This window comes from Falco naumanni, chromosome 7 (genome assembly GCF_017639655.2).
Source record: "Falco naumanni isolate bFalNau1 chromosome 7, bFalNau1.pat, whole genome shotgun sequence".
NCBI lineage: Eukaryota > Metazoa > Chordata > Aves > Falconiformes > Falconidae > Falco > Falco naumanni.
The window spans coordinates 62279866-62286472 of NC_054060.1; positions in this window are offsets into that span (position 1 = coordinate 62279866).

Consider the following 6607-nt stretch of genomic DNA (forward strand, 5'->3'; position numbering starts at 1 on the left):
ATCAAAAAATACACCAAGCGATAGCGAACTCCGCGCCCGATTACGTCTTTGCTGTTTCACGTCGCAAATGATTTGTTCTCACGTGCCTCAATAGCGCCAGGGGCCCTTCGGGGAGGGGGGTGAGGGTCGCGGTGCGAGGTCCCCCCCGGGGACCGACCGTCGAGCGCAGCTGCGGCCCCGCGCGGGGCAGGAGGGGATGGGGCAGGGAGGAGGGGCAGCTCGGCTCTCGCTCCGCGTCTCTTTCTTTCCCCCGTTTTATTCTCTTAACGAAAGGAAACCCTCAGAGCGGGAGCGGTCGAGTTTTCTCCAGGCTGCAAAACATTAAAATGTCGACAAATCTTTCCGGGTAGGCCAAAAAGCTTGCTTTCTTTCGTAAGCAAGATCGCATTTACTACCCTATCAGGGAAAAAAAAAAAAAAAACACAAAAAAAACAAACCAAACCAAACAAACCCCAATCCTCCATGTTTCGTGGCTATACAATGCAAGGGCAGACGAGGTTTTGGAAGAAAACATGAACAGCCCTTTCCCTTTGGAAATGCCCCCAGCCCAAGCCCTGTGCTGGCCCGGGCCCTGCGTGTCCCACCTTCCCCCCGTGCCCCCCTGGGCTGGCTGCCGCAGCCCCTCAGCCGCTCACACTGATGTCCCCACCTGCCGGCAAACTTCTGGTCACCTCGGAGGTGTCTCTTTTCCAGAGCAACGGGGCATCAACGAGTAGAACGCGTAGGATGAAGGATGAAAGTATCCGTATACACATGTTTGGAGAGGGGGTTTATGCACGCTCTAGGAGCGGAAAAATCTTACCGAGAAAGAATCGAGAGAAAAAAAGGCGGACATGCAAATCTAATCAGGTAGGATCGCCACCGCCTTTACGTCCCGAAGACAAATATTTAGGAGGTCGGTTTAACCGTGGGAAAGGATTAGCTGACACAAAGCCAGGTGAGGAAACTTCCCGGCGGAGCCACCTGCGGGAGCGCAGCCCGGGCCGCCCCCGGCCGCCCCCTCCCCAGCGAACCCCTTCGGGCTCGCCCCGCGGGGCTGCACGGCCGCGGGGAAGGAGAAACCCCGCTGGAAGCCAAGGCCTCCCCCACCAAAGAGGCGAGGGAGGGGGATAATTATTCTTCCCCTGGCATTCCGGAGACATCCGTTTTAAGTCGCCAGGCGAAGGTAAAGCCCCGAGGTGCGCAGGGGAGCAAGGTAGAGCCGCGCTTGGCTTGTAGCTGCCTCTCGTCAAAACACAGCCAGGAGGTCCAGGCGTCGGTGTGAGTCGCTGTACAGGAGAACCCCTAAATCCCCGGTGCCTCAGGTGTGCTGTGCTGTGCTCCGACGGCGCAAGCGGGAGCTGCCCCCCTGCCCGGCACCGAGCCGGGCATGGCCAGGGACACCCCGAAACGCTGCCAGGTGTCAGCCAACGGTTCTACCCCTCGCCTTGACTTGCGGCGGCTGCCCCTCCCCCCCCCCCCCAGCCGCGGGAAGGGCTCCGTGCCTCCCGCCCTCCCGTGTGCGCGCTGGCGTGCGTGGGGGTGCGTGGGTGCGCGCTCTAGGAAGAAAGCCACGGAGAAAAAGAACGGCTTTCCAAGTCTGACTTCGTGCTGTGTGTCCAGGAAGACGACAGAGCTGCCAGGAGTCTCTCAAAGGCTTCTGTTTACTTGGAAGCAGCTCGAAAATGCAATTGTTCCTGTAGGTGGCACTGGTACTAGGTGCTGCAGAAGCGAAGGCAGAAATGGAGAAAATTGCCTAGGAATTCCCAATTGGTTCCTATAATTTAATGCAGAACAATAGAGGTATTTTTTCATTTACTCTAAATTCATGTAACATGTGACAAATGAAAACCCGATTGCTTTATTAGAACAAAATATGCTTTTAAAATCAGGCCCTCTGTAGCTTTATGGCCTGGTCCATGAGAATTGTCTATTTCCCTATATGTCATTAAACAAATCCTAGTGCAAAGAGAAATTAACTCAGCACCACTCATTCAAGTCAAATGTTTGCACCAGGAAAGCCCTAATGAGACACTGTCTGGTTTCCAGAGGGGTTGCTAAGAACAAGTGGCGGCAAAGTTATTAAACCTGTCCAAGCGACTAACACATCATTAAGAGCCCCCCAGCTCCCCCCCCGCCAACCCTCCCAACCTCCATCTGAATATCCAGGCGAGGGTGGAAGGAGCGGCCGGTGGCGCGGCACCGTGGGCCGGTGGGATGCTCCCCGCCGGGGCGGCCTCGGGGCTGGGCAGCCGGGGCAGGCACGGCGGGGCTCGGCGGGGCAGCGCGGCCCGCGGGGGCATCCGTAATCCCCGGCTCTGCGCCCGTTTTCAGGCTACTGTACATTTATTTCACCTGTTCATCTGACTTCAGTGTGTTCCAGTAAAGTGCCGACGCCTGCTCTCGCCTTCACTGGAGAGGATCTTCTACGGACCTGAGATGGGAGGGGGTCAACCCGGACAAGGCAGTCTGTCTCCTCCCGTCTCCTGGGAAGGGGCCAAATGCCCGGAGGCACTCGGCACGGGTCGCCTGAGCTTTTACAGACCTTGCCAGCTTCTTTTCCCACCAGGCCGGGAGGCGGCTCCCCGCGGCATGCCCGGGGGCTGAGAGCCCTGGCCGGGCGCGGGGAGCCGCCGGCGCCGAGCCGCGGGGAGCCGCTGCCCCATCACCGGAGAGATGCTCACGGTCCAGCCAAGCCGCCAGGACAACCCGACACTGCACGGGCCGTTTCTGACCGCTGAAACAGGGCTCCCCTGCTTCTGAACGCCAGCAGAGATTTGCAGGAGGTTGCATCCTTTCCCCAAAAGCATGACACTCAAAAGCCTTATGCCTTGGTTTCATGCTATGATGAATTGCTTGATTTTTTTTTCCCCTTCAGATTCTGGGGTCTGTCACCGCCAAGGTGACTCCAAAACCTGACTATTTTGCCCGTCATCGTTTCCGAAGTGTGCAGGAAATGTTCAGATGTGGCTTGTTTGTATTCGACAGAACTTTGTTAAGCAAAATTCACCCTATTACATTTCCAATCTCCGTCTTGTCCCTGACGTCAAATCAATTTCTTAAAATTGATTTCACACATGGCACTGCCCCCCCCTTCACCCCCCGGCTTGTTTGAGAACGGGACAAAATAAAAATTAAAAAATAAAGCTATGAATTTCGGAATGGTTGTGAGTATTCCCATGCATGTTTGAACATTGTATTAATTCAATTAATATAAAAATGGATTCACAAGTACTTTCGTGCACGAACGCAGGCAGTTTATATGAACACAAGCGTACACGCGTGTGTTTTAATAGCGAGCTACAACAAGGCAGCGGGCAGCGGTAAGAGACACGACATCTGCCAACGGGGGATCGGTAACGCGTCCCGGGATCGCTTACAAAAACTTTTTCCCTCGAGGAGGGGAGAACAAGTGGAAAACCAGGCCTGCTCCTGCAGAAGTTCGCCAAGGGGCTCGGGGCTGTGGGAAGGCGGCGGTCCCTGCCTGCAGGCACGCCAGCTGAAGGGCATCTCCCCTGGAATATCCCCCCTCTCCTTCGCAGCGGTCTGTTAGCAAGCGCCTGCCGCGGGCTTGTTTGGAGTGCGGTTGTCCCCGGCTACGAGGGAAGGTCAGCACACCTGAGACCCGGGGGTCAGGCCAGGGATTTTCGAGCCCGCAGGCTCGGAGCGGTGGACCTCCGTCCACCGGGGAGCGCGGGGTCAGCCGGGGCCGGCCCCGCACCCCCCACGCCCCGCTAAGGCACGGTGCCCTCGCTGCCCTGCTGGGCTCAGCTATTCTGTCGCATCAGGAAAGGCACACGGCAGCCAGGGACACGCGAAGGCCCCTTCGTCCTGCATTTGATTCCTTACGTGCCTCACAGAAGATGGGAGCGATCCTGGGATGTCCCGTGGGACGCCACACGCCCGCGTGTAGGAATAGCTCCGTGCAAAACGAAAACCCCGTTTAAAGCTCCAGGGGTCTCATCTCTCTACATCACACAGCGCCTTCCCCCCGGGATGGGTCACCTCCTGCCACAGCCCAAGGTTGTCGCTGCCCTTCCACCTGCCTCTGCCGGCTTTTCCCTGCCTTTCAGAGGTGGCCAAAAGCTTCTCCGATGTCCCCACCGCACCGCGCTGCCCCTTCACCCCTACTCCGGCTCCAAGGTGCTCTTTGCCCTCCAAACTGTTGCTTTTTTAATTGAATTAATATAATGTTCAAACGTCGATTCCCGGGGAGGGGGGGTGCGGGATTTCGCGGCTCTGCGCTGCATGGCAGGAGCCGGGGTGGAAGACGGGGCAGCTGCGACAGTCCCTGCGACAGTCCCATCACGTCTGCGTGGCTCTGAGCTCGGCCACCCCAGACCCCCACTTTCCCCACACCACACCGAGAAACCCGACCACCCGGCTACACTTATGGGGGGCTTTACACTTCGGGAAGTTCAGCTTACAAAATATGTTGTTATCTGAGCATCCTTCTGCCCTAACAGCTCCGCAGTAGCCTCCTCCCCTCGAAGAAGGAGAGGGGTTTAGCTTCCTTCCAAAAAAAAAGAAAATTAAAAAATTCTGCGGCATCGAAGAGGGGCTGGGGGTGTGTGCCGCGTTGTATTTGGCTGATTTCTTCCAAGGAGCGGAGGAGGCCTGGAACCCGCGAGGCGCTGTACCCCGCGGCGCCTCCCGAAAGCCCTCGTGGAGTGGAAGACGGGCCCGCGGCTGGGGGCGGCGGGGGCCGGGCACCCCGAGGTGAGCACGGCCGAGCCCCCACGGGCGGGATGCCGCCGCGCCGGGACCCCGCTCCCCTCTGCGGGAAGTGGCCAGAGAGCCCCGGGGCTGGGCAGTATCTGGGGGACCGGCGCCGGGAAGCGCCCGAGAGAGCCCTCACGGGCGGGGGCAGCCGGGGGCTGCCAGCCGCCGCCTCGCCGGTACCGGCCGCGCCCGGGGCTGCGGCAACCCACGCCAGGTCTGTTTGGTGGAGGAGAGAAGGCGAGAGAGCGGGGTTTGAGGGAAGAGAGAGGCGGCGAAGCAGCCTCCAGCTGCGCTGTGCCATGCCCCGGCGTCGGGGGGAGGCAGGCAGAGGCGGTGACCCCCGAGAGACACCGGGTGCCGGCACCCGGGGCTCCAGCAGCACGGTGCGGGACGGAGCAGCCCGGTCCCTCTCCTCGGCGCGGAGGGGAAGGGGCGGGAGGGGAAGCCCGGCCCTTGGCTGGCCCTTGCCCGGGTCCCTTTCGGGGACCCTGAGGTGGAGGCGCGGGTGCATGGCGGGGCGGCCTGCACCTCGGGACGAGCCCCCGGCCCGGCCACGCGTGCCCTGCCCCGGGTGGCGAAATCCCGACCCCGCGCCCCCCGCCCTCCTCTCCCTGCCGCCTTTCCCTTCCGACTCCTCAATGATTTCCTACCTGAAAAAAATTAATCTCTTTGCCAGACAGGTCAGAAGCGATCAACAGGCTGTTGTATATTATAATGTTTTCATATTCCTCTCGGCTCCCCCTGCCCTCTACCGACTCACTGTAGATGTGACCTTTGGTATTTCAGCCCACACTCAGCAGTTGAATGGAAACAAGTTGAGCACGTTCACTTCTGATAAACATTATCCTTAAACCACTGGAGACCCGAGCAGAGTAAACGAGCTTTTCCGACAGGACCACATCAGGAACACACATTGAGAAAGGGAAAGAAACCGAATATCCAGGAGATCAGAGGCGGGCTCGGGGGTGGAGGGGTGGGAGAGGGAAGGAGGGGGAACAGACAGGTTGGAGGACACGGCGAAGGGGGGAGAAAAGGACACAACCGTGAACACAATAGGCACAGATGGGGAGAGAAGCTGCCCCGGCAGCGTGGGAGAGCAGCGCAGGGTCACGCCCGAGCATCCCAGTAACCCTGGGGGAGATGCAGGGGCGTCGAGCGGGGCCGGGAGCCGCGGGGCCGGGCTGACACCGGCCGTGCGCCCGGAGATGGCCCGCGGCCACACGCCGCTGCACCGGGCTGAAGCGACGGGAGGTGGGGGGAGGCGTGTGCGGGGCGGCGGGCAGGGCCCGGCGGGCGGGGAAGCAGCCGGCCGGGAGGGCAGCCTTGCCGGGGGTCCCTCCAGGACTCTGCTTCGGGAAGCAGGACGCTGTGAAGGCGGATAGGATGTTTCGCGGACGCGCACCCCCTTCCATTGTTTAACTACATAATTAAGCTAATTTAAGGCTGGATCCGGGTCCCACTAGCTCAATGCCTCCTGCCGTAGAAATATCGAAAGCAGGTCAGCTCACAACATCGACAAGGATTCTGGCTTCAGCAAATGCCCGCGAGTGTTGTCTGCGCAGCATGCCACCGCTTTGGGACATCTGACGGGGCGGGGGACGGGACGGGACAGACCCCTTTACCGGAGGTGATTTTCTCTAGGCTGAGGAAGCACCACAGTTTACAAGTGTGATATTCTGGAAGGCAAATCACATTTTTCTGAAATAACCGCAGAGCTGCTATAAAAAAAATTGGTGGTGGTGGGTTGTTTGGGTTTTGTTTGTTTGTTTTAAATCCCTGCGGAGGAAACAGAAGCATCCACGGATATTCCGATCAAATAAAAAAGATACCTGTGAAAGAGCTACGATCGCCTTCTTCCCACCACAAAACATTTGCAACGTGCCATTAATTTCTGTGGGATCTCCTG